Source organism: Zea mays, chromosome 1, assembly GCF_902167145.1.
Source record: "Zea mays cultivar B73 chromosome 1, Zm-B73-REFERENCE-NAM-5.0, whole genome shotgun sequence".
NCBI classification, from domain to species: Eukaryota; Viridiplantae; Streptophyta; class Magnoliopsida; order Poales; family Poaceae; genus Zea; species Zea mays.
Genome location: NC_050096.1, coordinates 290,898,965 through 290,917,921, shown reverse-complemented (window position 1 = coordinate 290,917,921; position 18,957 = coordinate 290,898,965). Strand labels below are relative to the sequence as shown.

Genomic DNA, 18,957 nt, shown 5'->3' with positions numbered 1-18,957 from the left:
TAGGACGACAGCTGCAAAGAGACGATACCTCTCGACTCGAGCGTAGTTCAAACTTCAAATATGCGGTCTTTGTTTCGGCCTTTTCCTAACTTCTCACCATCCAAACTGTTGTCGATTAAAACACTTAGCTTTGTTGTCTGTATTTTTATAATCGTTTAATTTAAAATCGTCTAAAATCAACGTAAACATTGAATCAATCAAGTTGTCGCGATAGTAGAATCCATCACATTCTAGATTCCAAATCTTATTATTTCATCTTCCTCTACGCGTAATCTTCTTGATAATCAGATTCTCCTGACGGCCAGATTTCATAGCCAGGTTCTCAAAAAATCCTCAAAACAAAGCTGAACAAACAGGCCCGAGCAAAATAAGCGGTCTTTCTGTCACATCCATATCTCGCTTTTTAGTGCCTGATTGTAGGGATTCTTGCAGCCTACCATTTAACTCGCATGTATAGCAGTTAGCTCTTCACTATTAATGTAGGATCCCACATGTGTCTCTCACAAAAGTGTCGGAGAGGCCGACTAGTCAGCAGAAGGACGATGAAAAGATCCGTCGTGGAAGGACCCACCCCTGGATAGTCCCAAGGCAACGAGCCCGGAATCGGGCGAGGTGAAGCCAGAACGGGGTCGGGTGAATCGAGAGAAAGCCACTCTAGTGCATTTCGCGCCTGACCCAGGATTGACCCACCATAAGTGATCGACCATATTAACTGCGTTTGGCACTAAGCCGCAGCAGGGGCAGGGGCAGTGGCGGAGCCAAGGGGGGCCCGGTAGAGGCCATGGTCCCTCCAAAGGCTACGACATATATATACACATTTTAAATTTTGTGCAATCTAAATATATATACTCTAAATTTTGTGCATCTAAACTCTATGTAGCTTAATTAATCAAAAGTTTAATATAATTATTGGTAATATATGATCCATAACTCTTTTGTAGTATGCTAACCAAAACTTAAAAGAGACAAACAAATGTAGCATAAAATATTTGTTGAATGGCTAATCGACGGTTCACACCGTCAAAACCTAATTCATCGAAAGATGATTGATCTCTGAACCTCATCCCTTTGCGTTTCGTGATTTCGTCTTGTCGTCTAGCTTTGCGGCTACCCATTGCCAATGATAACTTGACTTGGCCTCTGCCACATGCCCACAAACAGAGTCACAGAAGGCGATCACGCAAAGCAGCAGACTGATCGGGAGCAGCGCTGGTCACTAGGACCACATGTTGCAACAGTGACATCCGCATCTGGCTACAAAATTTAGATCTAAATATGAATTACTTATATACAGACTGCATTAGATTTAATGTAGATTATGGTCAACAAAGTCAAATAGACCAAAACGTTGTTGCATGTGCCTATAAATTATATTTTTTTCTAAATTTGACAACCATTTCTGATCTTTGTCGCCGAATAGCACAAACTACGAAATTAGATGAATAACCGGCTGGGTCTTCGTCTCCAGGAAGATCGGCAGGCTGCTCAACTGGATGCAGGTGCTCTCCGCCCTGGCCTGCGTCGTGCTCTCGGTGATGCGTCTCTGGAAGCAGGACTTCGGCGGCCGCGACAGCCGCAACATGAGGCCGGCGCTCCTGCTCTTTTACACCCTGGCGCTCGTGGAGGCGTCGCTCTTCCTGTTCGAGAAGGCGTACTGGACGTGGAAGGTCTCCGTCTGCAAGCTGCTCCACCAGGTGAGCGCCGAGTGCGAGCTGGGCCCGTACGGGCTCGTCTCCCTCAAGCGCTTCTTCTACGACGCCTACTCGCGGTGCATCGCCGGGAGCATCTTCGACGGCATCAAGATGGACCTCGTCACCTTCGCCGAGGACCTCATCCTCTCGGACTTCCTCGACGAGCAGATCATCGGCGTGCGCATCCTGCAGCAGTTCGCCAACAGCGAGCGCTCCGCGAGCGACACGCTGCGCAAGGTCGGCACCACCCCGAGGTCCATCGACCGGCTCGTCGAGATGCTCAACTGGAAGCGTACCGAAGAGGATGAGGTGCGACTGTGCGCCGCCGAGATCGTGTCCAAACTCGCCAGCAAGCGTCAGAACGCGCTCCGCGTGTCCGGCATCCCTGGGGCCATCGAGTCCGTCACGTCCCTGCTCTACACCGCCACGAGTCCGCCCGTGTCCGGAACGCACCCGCAGCTGCCCTGTGCTCCCGCCGAGCACGGAGCCTCACCGCCGGCGGCCAGCCGCGGCTACGACCACCTGCAGTTCAACCTGCTGGGCCTGCTCATCCTCAAAAGGCTCGCCAGGGACCACGACAACTGCGGCGGCAAGATCGGTAACGCGCGAGGCCTGCTCGCCAAGGTCATCAACTTCACGCAGGCGTCGCGGGCTCTCCTCCAGAACCCGCACGTCACCGACTCGCAGGTGCGCGCCATGAAGCGCGCGCTCAAGGTGGTCAAGATGCTCGTGTCCACGACGGGTAGCACCGGGAAGGCGCTCCGGGAGAGCGTCGCGGAGAACGTCTTCACGGTGAGCAACCTGCGCGGCATACTGCGGTACGGGCAGCAGCACAGGGAGCTGCAGAAGCTTGCCGCGGACGTGCTCACTGGGCTGGCTATGCACGACAGCGGCAAGGAGGCCATTGTGGCCACCGGAGGCGTCGTCAAGCTGCTGCTTTCAATATTCTTCAATGCCCAAGACACGGAACTCGTCGCGAGGCCGGCGAAGCGCTGGCGATGCTGGCTCTGGAGAGCGAGGCCGGATGCGCGGCGATACTCAGGCAGACCGACGTGCTGGACCAGCTCGTGTCGGCGTTGCAGGACGGCGACGCACGGCGGCGCCTCAACGCGGCGAGGGTCCTGCGGAACCTGTGCGCGTACTCGGGGCGACAGCAGAGGGAGCGGCTGCGCGTGGTGACCAAGGCCTTGCCAACGGTGCTGAACGCCACCAAGGTGGACAAAGATAGAATACTCGAGGTGTCCGTCGGCCTGACGACGGAGATCTGCCAGTTAATCGACGGCGAGCAGTTTGCCGCCGAGCTGCGCGGCGCCGGTGTGGCGGACGAACGCGCATACGTGGAGCTTCTCGCGAACATCCTGCGGCAGTACAGGTATGTTAGAAATATAGTCATTTTCCGTATTATTTTAATTTCATAAATTAACATTATAATGATGACATATAATAAATAATTAACCATAGAAATTGTGATCTTAAATTGATCCATACCAATATGAATCAAGAGAACATAGAGCATGAGAATTATATAAATCATATGAATACAATAAGCATGTAAACTGACTGAACAATTGAGAATAAACAGATAGAAACATAAACAACATGACTGTAAAATTAAAACAGACAGATCTATCATATTATAATAAGACAGAACAGATAAGATAAAATCATTCGTACATATGAAACAGCATAGATGAATATATGAAACATATATAATCTCCAGAACACAAAACAGTAAGTAAATAAACTGATCATACCCTCCCATGTGCTCTGATGATCCAGATCCTTGGCCAGCTTCTTTTGTCATGTTGGAGATGTTTTGGGCAGTCGCGTAGACGCTCCCCAAAAACCTAATTGCCGATCCACCGTGCAAGGTCTCGAACGACACGGGCTTCGGAGGCACCTGCCCTCTCGCTTCTCTGTGCGCGCAGAGTCACGAGATGGAAATACCCTCACTCGGCGGCTGGACTGTGAGTCTGAAAGTGTTTTCTCTCGTGTACCGAGTGACAGGGGTGCTCCTCTATTTAACCTCTCGCAGAGGGAAGCTGAAGGAGAAAGGTCGCCGAGTCACGCCAAGAGTCGGCCAGCTCTAGCCGAGTTATGGCATGAGTCGGCCAGCACTCGCCGAGTCATGCCATGAGTCGGTCAGCTGAAGGAGAAGGGTCACTCGGCTGGCTGACGAAGAGACAGGGTCACTCGGCTGGCTGACGAAGAGACAGGCAACTGAAAGGTTAACGCGGTTAGTGAGTGCTAAAAATTAACACAACCACACCACGCCCGCTCGCCTGCCTGCCTCGCCACACCACGCCATGCCACGCCACGCCAGCGGCGGCGCGCGCGCGCGTGTGGCACGCCCTTGTCCCTTTCTTGACTTCTCAAGTTAAGTGGAATAAATCCCACCATATAAGTCAAGCCAACAGACCCTTGGACTTCCAATGTGGTACCATTGGTATTCTCCACCATTACACACCTTAGAGTTTATTCAATAAATGGGGCCAAGCCCATAAAAGATCCAACAATCCCCACCAAACTCTAGGGTTTGTAATGATGAAGTATCAGAATCACAATCCTTTGATATACCAGTGTTTCGATGGAGACTGTTAAGTTGAACATCCATCTAGAATAAGAGTTTCACTCATTCACAACTGAACAATGGACTATGCCTTGAATTGACAGTTTTGTGCGAAATAAGATTCACTCAAATCCTTTGCTGATACTAGGCTGCAAAAGGGTATTCCCGCTGTTTAGAAGCATATAAGTCACACTTCAGTGCCTTTCATGAGTATTTAGGGATTACCCAAGTCCCATAGACTGTGACTAGCAGTCTGACTCATATAGGTGTATTTCTCAGAAGATGTTCTGTAGGACAACGTCTCACCTTTATAAGACTCTTGGAATACATTAAGGTAAAAACCATCCTGTCTTACAGATAGGAAAGATGTGCATCAGAAATGAGTTAAAGAAGGGATCTTTCCTCACAATCTACTCCTAGCTTGTTTCACCACTCTACTTCACGGGATCTCCGATCACATAGAGTAGGTTACCACTAGAGTAGATCTCACATGGGTCTCATACCCATTTCCCTCGATGCACTTTCTATCACATTGCGTGACAGACCCTTAGTGAATTGATCTGCCAGATTATTCGATGTGTGGACATAATCCACAGTTATAACTCCGGAGTTTTTCAACTTTCTGACAGATTTCAATCTCCTCTTAACATGCCTTGTAGACTTCATGTTATTCCTAGAACTGTTAACCTTTGTAATCACCGTTTGGTTGTCACAGTTCATTGAAATGGCCGGTATCGGTTTTTCAACTACCGGTAAGTCCAATAGGAAATCACGAAGCCACTCGACCTCAGCCCCAGCAGTGTCTAATGCTGCGAGTTATGCTTCCATTGTAGACTTCGTTAAGATAGTCTGCTTGCAATACTTCCAGGAAACAGCGCCACCTCCAAACAGAAACACATATCCTCTTGTGGCATAAAGCTCATCAGCATCAGAAATCCAGTTGGCATCACAATAGCCTTCCAGCACTTTTGGGTTTCCGGTAAAATGAATACCGTATGTCATAGTACCTTTCAAATATCGCAACACTCTCTCAAGAGCACGCCAGTGATAATCTCCTGGTTTCGACACAAACCGACTTAGCTTACTCACAGCATAAGAGATGTCTGGCCTTGTTGCACTTGCAAGGTACATGAGCGAGCCAATGATCTGGGAGTATGTCAATTGATCCCTTGCTATTCTCCGATTCTTTCTTAATAGCACACTGGGGTCATAAGGTGTTGGAGCAGGATCACAGTCACTAAAACCAAAGCGACTCAATACCTTTTCCACATAATGGGATTGTAACAAAGTTACCCCACCATCAGCTTCTCTAACAAGCTTGATGTTTAGAATGATATCAGCTTCTCCCAAATCTTTCATTTCGAAATTGCTCGATAGAAGATTTTTAACTTCCTCAATCACATTGAGATTTGATCCAAAGATCAAGATGTCATCAACATAAAGGCACAACATAACAGACTCACCCCCACCATATCGATAGTATACACACGTGTCAGATTCATTTACAACAAAGCCAGCTGTTGTAAGAGTATTATCAAACTTTTCATGCCATTGCTTAGGTGCTTGTTTTAGGCCATACAATGATTTTATCAACCTGCACACCTTGTTCTCTTGACCATCCGCAATAAACCCTTCTGGCTGATCCATATAGATCTCCTCATCCAACTCTCCATTTAGGAAAGTTGTCTTAACATCCATCTGATGAATGATAAGACCATAATAGGCTGCCACGGCTATTAATGTGCGAATTGTAGTCAATCGAGCCACTGGTGAGTAGGTGTCAAAGAAATCTTCACCCTCCTTTTGGGTATATCCTTTGGCCACAAGCCTTGCCTTGTACCTCTCGATTGTACCATCAGGCCTAAGCTTTTTCTTGAAGATCCATTTGCAACCTATAGGTTGACAACCATAAGGACGGTCAACGACCTCCCAAGTTCCATTAGACATAATAGATTCCATCTCACTCCTTACTGCTTCCTTCCATAAGTCAGCATCAGGAGAGGAATATGCCTCACTAATGGTAGTTGGTGTGTCTTCCACAAGGTACACTATAAAGTCATTACCAAAGGATTTTGCAACCCTCTGTCTCTTGCTCTTTCGAGTGACTATAGTGTCATCCTCCTCAGGGATGTGCACGTGAGAATCCTCAGCATGATCTATAGGAATCGACAGTTCGTGCTCATGGGGAATTATAGTCTCATGACTTGTATCACTAGGTGTATTCTTCATGGGAAACTCATTCTCAAAAAATGTTGCGTCTCTTGATTCCATGATAGTATCAACATACATATCAGGCACATCAGATTTTATAATTAAGAACCTATACCCAGTGCTGTGAAAAGAGTACCCAAGAAATACACAATCAACAGTTTTAGGCCCAAGTTTACGCTTTTTGTTGATTGGCACATTCACCTTAGCCAAGCAACCCCAAGTGCGCAAATATGAGAGATTTAATCTTCTCTTTTCCCATTCCTCGAATGGTGTGATCTCTTTGTTCTTTGTTGGAACTCTATTCAGGACATGACATGCTGTCAAAATCGCCTCACCCCACCATGCCTTGGATAATCCCGCTGTACTCAACATGGCATTCACCAAATCGGTTAGAGTGCGGTTTTTCCTTTCAGCAATTCCATTGGATTGTGGTGAGAATGGCGGTGTCCTCTCATGAATAATATCATGTTCCACGCAGAACTCATCGAACACATTAGAGAAATATTCTCCACCTCGGTCTGACCTTAAACGTTTTATTTTCCTCTCAAGTTGGTTCTCAACTTCAGCTTTATAGGCTTTAAAATAATTGAACGCTTCATCTTTTGTTTTTAAGAGATACACATAACAAAATCTAGTGGAGTCATCTATAAAAGTGAGAAAGTATCTTTTACCACCTTTGGTCAAAATTCCATTCATCTCGCACAGATCAGAATGAACAAGTTCTAGAGGTGCCAAACTCCTCGCCTCAGCAACCTTATGAGGCTTGCGGGGTTGTTTTGATTCAACACACACATGGCACTTAGACTTTTTGACTAAGTTAAATTTAGGAATTAAATTTATATTTGCTAACCGCATAAGACAGCCAAAACTTGCATGACAAAAACGTGAATGCCATAAATCTGACTCATCAGAAAAATGAACAGAATTCACCAGTTTATTACACACATCATGCAGTGATAAGCGGAACAAGCCTCCGCGGTCATATCCTTTACCAACGAAATTACCATGTTTTGATACAACACATTTATTAGACTCAAGAACAACTTTGTATCCATCTCGACATAGCATAGAAGCGCTAACGAGATTCTTCTTGATAGAGGGCACATGCTGCACGCTCTTCAATGGCACCGTCTTTCCCGAAGTAAACTTCAGAATGACCGTACCAACACCAAGAACATGAGCACGCGACCCATTTCCCATTAACAAGGCGCCAGACCTCCCGACCTGATAGGAAGTGAACATAGAGGCATCAGCACACACATGAATGTTTGCACCACTGTCCATCCACCACTCAGGTGAATTACAGACTGAAAGAACAAATGGTAAAGAATTACCATACCCAGATGTTCCATCTTCAGTTTCAGTGGTTACAACATTAGCTGATTTCTTGTCTTGAGTAAACTTGCGATCAGGGCACTCTCTTGCCCAATGTTGTCACTGCCACAGACAAAGCATCCTCCCTTTCCCTTGTTATTGTTGTTCTTCTTTTTAAACTGTGCTGTATGAACAGGTTTATTTGCATTCACTTGTTTGTTCTGGTTTTTCTTCTTGTTAAACTTGCGGAAGTTTCTCTTCTGCACCACATTAGCAGTAGAGGTCTCAACACCTTTTCCACTGTCCTTTGTTCTAGCCCTTTCCTCAACATCAAGAGTACCAATGAGCTCTTCCACATTGAACTCTTGTCTCTTATGTTTGAGAGAGGTAGCAAAGTCCTTCCAAGAAGGTGGTAACTTGGCGATTATACCGCCAGCCACAAACTTGTCAGGCAAAGGACAAGGAAAAAGTTCGAGTTCCTTAGCTAGTGCCTGAAACTCATGAGCCTGTTCCACTACTGATCGGTTCTCAACCATCTTGTAGTCATACAGCTGCTCCATGAGATACAGCTCGCTACCAGCGTCAGTTACTCCAAACTTTCCAACAAGTGCATCCCACAGCTCTTTCCCTGTGGGAAGGATGATATAACTTTTCTGGAATTTAGTATCCAGTGCACTAATTACTGCTCCTCGAAAGAGGTTGTCTTCAGCCTTAAACTTAGCCTCATCCTCAGGAAGTAAGTTGACAGGCTTGCCCTCAGCGGCATGAAAACAAGACATTGCAGTAAGCCACAATTTCATCTTAGCTTTCCATATCAAGAAGTTTTTACCATCGAAAGGATCAGGCTTTAGCACAGCAGCAAATCCTCTGACAGAAAAATGCCTAACATTAGGTTTTTGGATTGTTAGAAATATAGACATTTTCCGTATTATTTTAATTCCATAAATTAACATTATGATGATGATATATAATAAATAATTAACCATAGAAATTATGATCTTAAATTGATCTATACCAATATGAATCAAGAGAACATAGAGCATGAGAATTATATAAATCATATGAATACAATAAGCATGTAAACTGACTGAACAATTGAGAATAAACAGATAGAAACATAAACAGCATGACTGTAAAATTAAAACAGACAGATCTATCATATTATAATAAGACAGAACAGATAAGATAAAATCATTCGTACATATGAAACAACATAGATGAATATATGAAACATATATAATCTCCAGAACACAAAACAGTAAGTAAATAAACTGATCATACCCTCTCATGCGCTCTGATGATCCAGATCCTTGGCCAGCTTCCTTTGTCATGTTGGAGATGTTTTGGGCAGTCGCGTAGACGCTCCCCAAAAACCTAATTGTCGATCCCCCGTGCAAGGTCTCGAACGACACCGGCTTCGGAGGCACCTGCCCTCTCGCTTCTCTGTGCGCGCAGAGTCACGAGATGGAAATACCCTCACTCAGCGGCTGGACTGTGAGTCTGAAAGTGTTTTCTCTCGTGTATCGAGTGACAGGGGTGCTCCTCTATTTAACCTCTCGCGGAGGGAAGCTGAAGGAGAAAGGTCGCCGAGTCACGCCAAGAGTCGGCCAGCTCTAGCCGAGTTATGGCATGAGTCGGCCAGCCGCCCGCCCGCCCGTCCGCCCGCCTGCCACGCCCGGCCCGGCCGGCGGCGGCGGCGCGCGCGCGTGTGGCACGCTCTTGTCCCTTTCTTGATTTCTCAAGTTAAGTGGGATAAATCCCACCATATAAGTCAAGCCAACAGACCCTTGGACTTTTAATGTGGTACCATTGGTATTCTCCACCATTACACACCTTAGAGTTTATTCAATAAATAGGTCAAGCTCATAAAAGATCCAACAATATCCGGACATTAGGGTCCCGCGAATGCGACGGTTCGTGGCGCAGCAAGTCATCTGGCTGATGACGAGTTCGGGCGGAGGCGGTGACCACAGCGGCGGGTACGTTCAGCTCCTCAGGGAGGTGGGCATGAAGCGGCTGCTAGAATCCATCGCTGACACCACGTCGGAGCTGGAGTGCTACCACGTTTTCTCAGGAAGCGTCGGCATCAGCAAGCACCGTTTTAGCTTCTCCGCCATCGTGGGCTCCGCGCTGGAGCTGATCGCCGGCAGCGGTGACGGTGATGGAGCCCGAGCTGAAGACTGAAAGGTTGCATGGAATTATGGAAATACATAAAGGGCAGCTGAAGTCTGCACTCATTTTTCCGTATCTTTTATTACATCCAAATTCGCAGAATGTAAAAAGAATACAAGGTAGTGTTTGGTTGAGGAGACAAGTAGAACGGAGTCGTTCCATCTCTGATTCTAGGAACGGAGCCGCTCTGTTATGTGTTTGGTAATCTGTAACGGAGCGACTCTGTTTTTTATTTGGTTGCAGAGTGAACGGAATGGAGCGTGACTGTGAGAGCGGGAGGGAAACAGAGCGGCTCCGTTCGGTTGATTTTTTGGAGCGGAATGGTTTCGGATCTGAGAAGAATATTCCCTAATTGCAGTCATTCCGTTTTAGTTACTTTGTAACCAAACAGCAACAAAACTGGAACAGAACGACTCCGTTCTACTTGGCTCTTCAACCAAACACTACCTAAACAAGTATGAAAATTACAAGGGACACCGGGTAGAATTTAAAGTTTTGTACAGAGAGAGACTTGCATGCCATGCCAAACGAGGATGGTTTCATCAAGTAGAGAATATATAATAGTTCCAAGCCCAACTCGGAGGAATTCGTTCAATTTGTGCAAATTTCATAAGGGGTTTGTTATATTTCAGGTGTCTAAATATTTACGAACTTTAAAGAAATAAACTCATACGATCAACTACTACAATTAGAAAACAACTTACAAGAGATAATTTACATTTCTTTATAATCAAACAATGGCAAAATTGCATGTTATATAAAAAACACCTGAGATATAGAAGTGATTGTATAAAGTCTATGGTTCATATACATATGAACTAATGGATTTGTGGCCTTCAACGTGTTCTTATTGACAGTGATGATTTCGTTCTTCCCAAGCGTCGAGGACAACTCTTAAGTCTTCTTCGTGAACAAGGCATGATAGTCTTCTACATAATAAATATGTTGGCTCAAAACCTTTGTCTCATGTGCAGTGGAAACTTGGTGACTCTCATTTTTGGTCAGGCTTAATGAAAGTAAAGCCAACCTTCCTCCGTTTTGGCTCATTCCTCATGAAGGATGACTCTCAAGTGAGGTTCTGGGAGGATGCCTGGTTGGATAGGTCCTCTTTAAAAGACCAATATCTAGCCCTATATAACATTGCGAGGAAAAAATTCATTTCAATATCAGAAGCCTTAAGTGTTTCGCCTCCGAACTTTTCCTGGCGGAGACAGTTATTTGGAGCCAATTTGATCGATTGGCTTTCTCTTTTGTCACGCATACAAGGTGTGGAGCTGTCCCACGAATAGGACACCTTCCTCTGGACCCTTTTCACGAATGGTAGATTCTCGGATAAATCGCACTATGCTGCTTTGATGCTCAGAAATATCCCTAATGTTAATAAAGAGCTTTGGAAGCTAAAGGCCCCCCTGAAATTTAAAATTTTCCTATGGTATTTGCGTAAGAGCGTAATCCTCACAAAAGACAATTTGGCTAAACGAAACTGGCAAGGTAGTTTGTCATGCGCCTCTTGTCACAAGGAAGAGACCATTCAACACCTCTTCTTCGATTGCCAGCTTGCCCGATTAGTCTGGAGCGTGTTTCTGATGGCCACCGGAATCAACCAACCACAAAATGTAGACCATATATTTGGGGATTGGCTTCAAGGTTTTAATAGTATGCTGAAACCATTGCTTTTACTTGGAGCGGCGGTGCTGTGCTGGGCGCTCTGGATCTGTAGAAATGACTTAGTTTTTGAGAAAAAAATCTTGTGTTCTCCTTTGTAGGTTATCCATTTGGCGTCACAGAAGCTATCAAGTTGGGCCATCCTTCAGCGAGAGGAGCTGCGACCGTTGGTTGTGGAGGGTTCGCGACTCTTGGTGCGAACGACCACGGTCTTTTTTTCCCGGGTGCATGGGTGGCGATCTAGTCTTCGGATTGACTGTCGCTAGCTTGGGGAAGCTGCTGCGTTTATGTTTGTTTTTTTAGGTTGGCTATGTGCATTAGGCAGAGACCAGAAGTTTGTGTACCAAGACTATGTATCTTCTTGATGTATCGCTCTTGGTAACCTTTAATATAAAGCTTCCCTTATCGAAAAAGTACAAGGACAGAATGGATTTCTAAAAAAACTAAAGATTTCTCTATTTTAATTTAGAACCTCATCATAGCTTAGATTTTTTAGATTTCTGTCATCTATGTTACCAAGCTATCATGCTCTTATAGAATTTATAGTTGACAGCTGTTTCAACCAACTATTTTTAGATTTTTTTTTACAATCGTCAACTTGCAATAATTTTCTCACATCTCACATATAGGGTCATATTTTCATGAATCTACAGCTGAACCAAACAGACTCTGAATTTTGTCCCCTTTTCTTCTTTCGCTAGCTGCATTCCTTGCTGACAAATTCGTGCCAAACACTAAAATTTAGTTAGAGATAAATATTTTGTATTTTTTTATAAAATAAATTATCGGTCTTTGATGTGATCTAGAAGTGTGAACTGAGGTTCCAGCTGTACTGGAAATTTGAGATCCTACTGTTTCGTGTGGAAATACAAGTCTTCTTGAAAAGTATAAGACTTTTTAGTGTAAGTTCACAAAATATTTTCACTTTTCACCCCCACTGAAAACTTGAGACCATAGTGTTTTTATCTTTTTTGCAACTGAATTCTATCCTGCTCTCTGTTATCATTTCTGTTCACTACATGTATTTCTTCCTTGTTTTTTATGAAATGTCCAACCTGATGAACCAAATCGGCACTAGTTAGAGTGTAAAACGCTCTGATTTCTTGGCCAAGTTTGGTCGTACAATTAGATTCAAAATCTGACATATTATTTTTACTAATGTTATATATTAACTCCGTTCTCGAATATTTGTCGCTGACTAGTTTATTTTTGAACTAAAATACGATAAAAAAAAGAATGAAGGGGCTAACTTGGTTTTGGTGGTTTACTGACTTAGATGTGTGGCCCTATAGGCGCCTAGGCGGTATTCGCCCACTGTTTGTAAAATTCTCCACTTGTTCTTACAACTGGGTCTTCCAGTTCCAGGCACGCAACCTTGGGCTGTTCCAATCACGTCGCCGTCATTTTCTCACGCTAAGACACAAGACGTCACCGTTATGAGCTACTTCCCATCAGCTCCCTCTCCATGCGTGACTTGGCTGTAGGGATGGCAATTTAATCCGTGAATTTGGATATTCTTCGGATATCCGATCTGATGGATAAGAATATGGATATATTTTTTGACCCGTGGGTTAGATCCGTATCCGATCCAAGATAAAGTGGACATGGATTTAGATATTAAATCTCACCCGCGGGTAATCCGTTGGATATCCGAAATTAACCATTAGTCTATTATTATCAGGATGAACATGATTCTACTATCATTAACTAAAAAACACAGCTACTATAGCGCTAGTTCAAGTGCTCAACACTACACTCGGATCGGATTAATATTGATTGTCATGTATTTGTTTTCATGTTGAGACATATAGACATATATTTTTGTCATGTTGAGAATGTTGCTTGTTAAGGACATGTATATTTGTTTAAATTTTTATTAAATTTTAAGTTGTGTATGATGTTGAATTAGGAAGAAATTTGATTAAGTATGTTATTCAATTGCTGAAAATGGTTCTTTACCATATCCGATGGATATCCAATGGATATCCGAAATTTGATGGACATAGATATGGATATGAATTTCTACCCGCGGATATAGTCACGGGCGGATATTATCTATGACCGTAATATGTCTGCGGAAGGATATTTCTAATATTCGATCCGACCCGTTGCCATCCCTACTTGGCTGTTCATGCCAGACCCTCGACGAATTCCGCTCCAAGAAGGCAAGAACTGTCGTCTCCGATCCTTGTGGAACTTTCTATGTCTAGACCTATAAACAATCGTCATATAAGCCCTGTTTGGCACAGCTTATTTTCAGCGTCTTCACAAATTTAAGCAGAAGTTCTGCCAAACAGACAGCTTTTGCAGCAACTTATCAGTTTAGCAGCTTCTCAAAATGAACTAAAAGCAGCCAACAAGCAGAAGCTGCTTTCTACCAGCTTATCACATAGGCTGCTTTTTCAACAAGCAGTAGTTGTGCCAAACAGGACCATAGAGCCGCGACTCATTCCTTTTGAATTCATGCTCATGCGCTCCATTCCGATCCTCGCTTGGAATAACAGTGAGCCTGTGCATACACGTTGGGCGCCATGATGTACAGGAAGGGCCGCGACTCCAACGGCGACAAGTCACAGGAAGGCGGCGGCGATGTGCCGCCGAGCATCAAGCTTGACACTACGGATCACCCTGCCAGCGACGGCAAGGCGGCGTCCTTCTCCGAGTCGTGGACGCCGACTCTTGGAAGCGGTAGTTGTTGTGGCAGCAGCAGCAGTAGTTCTGGTTCTGGTAGGAGCGACCCGCCGGAGAAGCAGCTCACGCTGTTGGCGCTACGCGTGGCCATCCTCGAGAAGGCGGCGAGCGGGCTCGGGAAGCTCGACTTCGTGTGGGCCACCGTTGTGCTCCTCGGCGGTTTCGTGAGCACGCTCAACATCACCGACTTCTGGTGCATCACCGTGATCCTCGTCAGCGAGGGCGCGCGCGTCTTCAGCCGCAGCCACGAGCTGGAGTGGCAGCACCACGCCACGGAAACGTCCACCGCTGGTGGCGGGCTTCTCCGCTCCAGCTCCCGGTTCTTTCGCCGCATCCTGCACGCCTTCGTCGACCATACCGGTGGCGGCGGCCGTAACGAAGAGGAGCCGCATCAGCACGCCACGCCAACCACCGACGCTGGCGGCGTGCTGCCACCGCTGCGCTCTTGCTGCTGGTTCTTCCGCCGCGCCGTGCACGCCCTGGCCCACCCGGGGGCCGGGAGCGGGCGGTGCAGATGTCGGCGGCGACGCGATCACGACGCCGGCAATGTTCCAGAACCAGATCGTGGCCGTCGTGAAGAAGCGCACTGGGCACGCGCCGAATGATGTGTCGCTGATCCCCTACACCGGCCGGATGTTCACCTATAGGAACATCGGCCGGTTGCTCAACTGCCTGCAGGTGCTCTCGGCGTTCGCCTGCGTCGCGCTCTCGCTGATGCGCCTCTGGAAGCACGAATTCGGCAGCGGCGGCAACATGTGGCCTGCGCTCCTGCTCTTCTACACCCTGGCGTTGCTGGAGGCGCTGCTCTTCCTTCTGGAACAGGCCTACTGGACATGGAAGTTCTCCTTCTGCAAGCTGCTCCGTCATGTGAGCGAGGACTGCCAGCTGGGCGCGTACAGCCACGTCTCCCTCACGCGCTCTTCTACGACGCCTACTCGCGGTGCGTCACTGGCAGCATCTTCGACGACATCAAGATGGACCTCGTCACCTTCGCTGAGGACCTCATCCTGTCTCATTTCCTGGACGAGCAGCTCATCGGCGTGCGCATCCTAGAGCAGTTCGCCATGAAGGTGAACTCGGCGGGCGATACGCTGCGCAAGGTAGGTACTAGCCCCTGGTCCGTCGAGCGGCTCGTCGAGATGCTCAATTGGAAGCGGCCTGACGAGGTGGAGGTGCGCCAGTTAGCGGCGGAGGTCGTTTGCAAGCTCGCCGGCGACGGCGAGTGCCAGAACGCACTCCGCTTGTCCGCCATCTCCGGCGCCATCGAGTCCGTCATGTCCCTGCTCTACACAGGCCGGAGCGCCGCCGTTTCCGGCATGCACCCGCAACCGAACCATGCTGCCGGTGAGGGCCGCGACTACGACTACCTGACGCTCAACCTGCTGGGGCTAAGCATCCTCGAGAAGCTCGCCAAAGATCAGGACAACTGCGGGAAGATCAGCAACGCGCGCGGCCTGCTCGCCAAGATCATCGATTTCACGCAGACGTCCAAGGATCTCCTCGGCAGCCAGCACGTGTCGGATTCGGCGGTGAGCGCCGTGAAGTGCGCGCTCCAGGTGGTGAGGATGCTGGTGTCCACGACGGGCAACACGGGCCACGCGCTCCGGCGGGGCGTCGCGGAGAACGTGTTCGCTGTGTACAACATGTGCGGGATACTGCGGTACGGGCAGCGGCACAAAGAGCTGCAGATGCTGACCATCGACGTCCTCACCGCGCTGGCCCTGGACGACAGCGGAAAGGAAGCGATCATGGGCACAGGAGGGTTGGTCAAGCTTCTGCTCTCGATATTCATCAGCGCCGAGGAGAGAGAGCTCGGCCACGGAGCCGACGAGGCGCTGGCGATGCTAGCGCTGGAGAGCGAGACGGGTTGCGCGGCAATACTCAAGCGAGCCGACGTGCTCCAGCTCGTCTCGGCGTTGCTGGACGGTGACGACGCCCGCCGACTGCACGCGGCGAGGGTGCTGTGGAGCCTGTGCGCGTGCTCGGGCCCGGAATACAGGGAACGATTGCGCGTGGTGACCAAGTTGTTGCCGGTGGTGCTGGGTATCACCCAGTGTTTAAAATAGCGGGCTAACCCATTTATCCCCGGCCTTCTCCAGCGGCTACAAAAGGATATATCAGGATATATCTGCAGCTAAATGTTTTAGCGGTTTTCACTAGACAGTAGACACTTAGGCAGATCCTCCCATGATCCCAGTTCCCAGACCTCACACTAGCCGCTGATTGCAACAAGCAAAGCTGCCCAAAATACATTTATCTCATAACTAGCCGCTGATTCCACAAACATCCAAGTCATTGATCTCACAACTCACATTCTCACCTACAATTTAAAATGCACCTCGAACAAAAACAGCTAGCCGCTGATTGCAACAAGCAAAGCAGCCCAAAATACATTTACCATTCACAAATGTAAACAGCTAGCAAAACATTCACCAGAAATAATATGCACCTACCAGAAGTCCAGAACATCCACCTACCTCACTGTAGCACGCACATTCAGTCAGCCATTCAACAAGCAAAACAGCTAGCCGCTGATTGCAACAAGCAAAACATTCACCCAAAATACAAAAAGACAGTGGCAACATTCAGTTGATAAGTTTTACTATCTACTGGTTACAACATTCAGTGTACTGAGCAGCAAAACATACAACATACTGAGCAGCAAAAGTACTTCAAAAGGAATTGCAAAGTTGCTAAGTTCCAAGACATTAAGTTGATAAGTTGCAATTGCAACTAGATAAAATATGAAGGCATAAACTGGTAACTGGTAAGGCTTCAACAGTTCTACTCATCTCTAGAATCTGAATTTGAAGCTTCAATTTGCATAGATTCATTATCTTCGGATTCAGAAGATGAAACACAGGTTGCACGCTCTAAATCACCAGACAAGAGAGATTTGAGGCTCCTAAGTTTCTTTTTCCTAGGATGCCCATGCCTCTTTCTTTTGGCTGGTAGTTGTGCTTTTGATATTGATGGTTCCTGTGATGGTTCATCATGTGCACCCTCATGGTCTTCATCTGGATCAACATTTTCATCTGGAACAACACCGGTAATAAATTCATTTTCACCATCCTCAAGAATATCATTCAATTCCTTCTCTATTGGATCTTTGCTCTTGTTGTCTCTCTTCTCCCTTAGTTTAGAATTAAATTTCACAAAGACAAGATCCCTCATTCTATCATGCAGTAATTTGTTTCGCTTCTTTGTGTGGATCTATGTAGGCACGGAAAATTATAGATTGATCACAAATCTATGAATTCAAGTGAATGTAAATCCAAAAATGAATTGACCAAAATCCAAGATATTTTATTACCTGCTCAAAGACTGACCAGGCCCTCTCACAACCTGAGGAGCTACAAGTCAAATTGAGAATCCTTGTTGCTAATATCCTCAGATGTGGTGTGGTTGTGCCATGGTTCATCCACCGCTTTGCTGCATTAAGCCATTAACATGAAAAGTTAATTAATTGTCATGTCAAGAGTTAAAAAACAGATTTGGTGTGGTCCATGATTCACCTGGATTGAAGGTCTTGTTTCTCCTCTGTCTGACTGCAATGTCATGCCCAAATGCTCCTTGTTGGTCTTGGTATATGTTGAGCTCTTCAATTATGCTATCCTGAGTGTCTTCATCATCAAACATCTTTGTAATGCAAGAAATTACTGCAGCTCTAAAGGAACCATCAAGCTCAATGCTAGACTTGTTTGGGTAATAAAAGTATGGGTTCAAGTAGTACCCAGCCAAGTGCAATGGAGTCTTCGACTTGTTATCCCATCTTTTATCAATTATGTCCCAAGCAGCTCTGTATTTACTTTCATTATTATCAAACCTTGTAACAATTTCTGTCTTTGCCTCAAGCATACATCCATGGAAGAAACCCATGGCAGGTACATCACTATCCATTCTCCTAAGCACATTAGCCAATGGCTGAAAGAAATTGATAGCCATATCAACATTTTTCCAAAATCCTTCTAATGCCACTGTGGGGGACAGATATCCCTCGGGTCCACTGGAAGGGTAAAAGACCTCACGAGAGGCCCAAGGGCCCAATAAATCGTAAGGCCATTCCTTCGTGGGCCTGGGAAGGGACAATCAGTAAAGCAGGTTGACGTAAGGCCGGATTGGTGCAAGCCCGGACGACCCACAACGTTGAGCAAGCGACCACAACAAGGATCCGACTTTCCCGCGCTGGAGCCCCATGCAACGGAACCAGGCGAGGATAGGTCGGCAGAATCATAGGAAGATAGACTCAAACGGTTCACTATCTTTTAGGTGCACATTGTTATCATATCCACGTGTACTGTCCCACGGTCGAATATATAAGGCCTAGGGGCAGCCCTTCAAGAGGATCGATCCCATTACTCAGCCTCCCACCTTAACTCTCCACGTTCTCACTTTAGAGAGCTACCTTGTAACCCATTACACAAAGCATACTCACCAGGACGTAGGGTGTTACGCATCTATAAGCGGCCCGAACCTGTAAACACTGTCCATTGACCCTCGTGCATCTGGCACGAACCATTTTGCTACAGTCAGCGACACCGTCCTACTCCTAAAACACCTTGAGGGGCAACCCCGGGTGTGCGGTCGGACCCAAAACACCGACAGCTGGCGCGCCAGGTAGGGGGTGTGTCGACGATCCAAGCT

General features: G+C 46.7%; 1 pseudogene; it reads left to right on the top strand.

Annotated features, from left to right (window-relative positions):
• The first annotated feature begins 1,213 nt into the window (after positions 1-1,213).
• LOC103645670 (uncharacterized) lies at positions 1,214-12,035 on the top strand (annotated as a pseudogene).
• Positions 12,036-18,957: the final 6,922 nt, after the last annotated feature.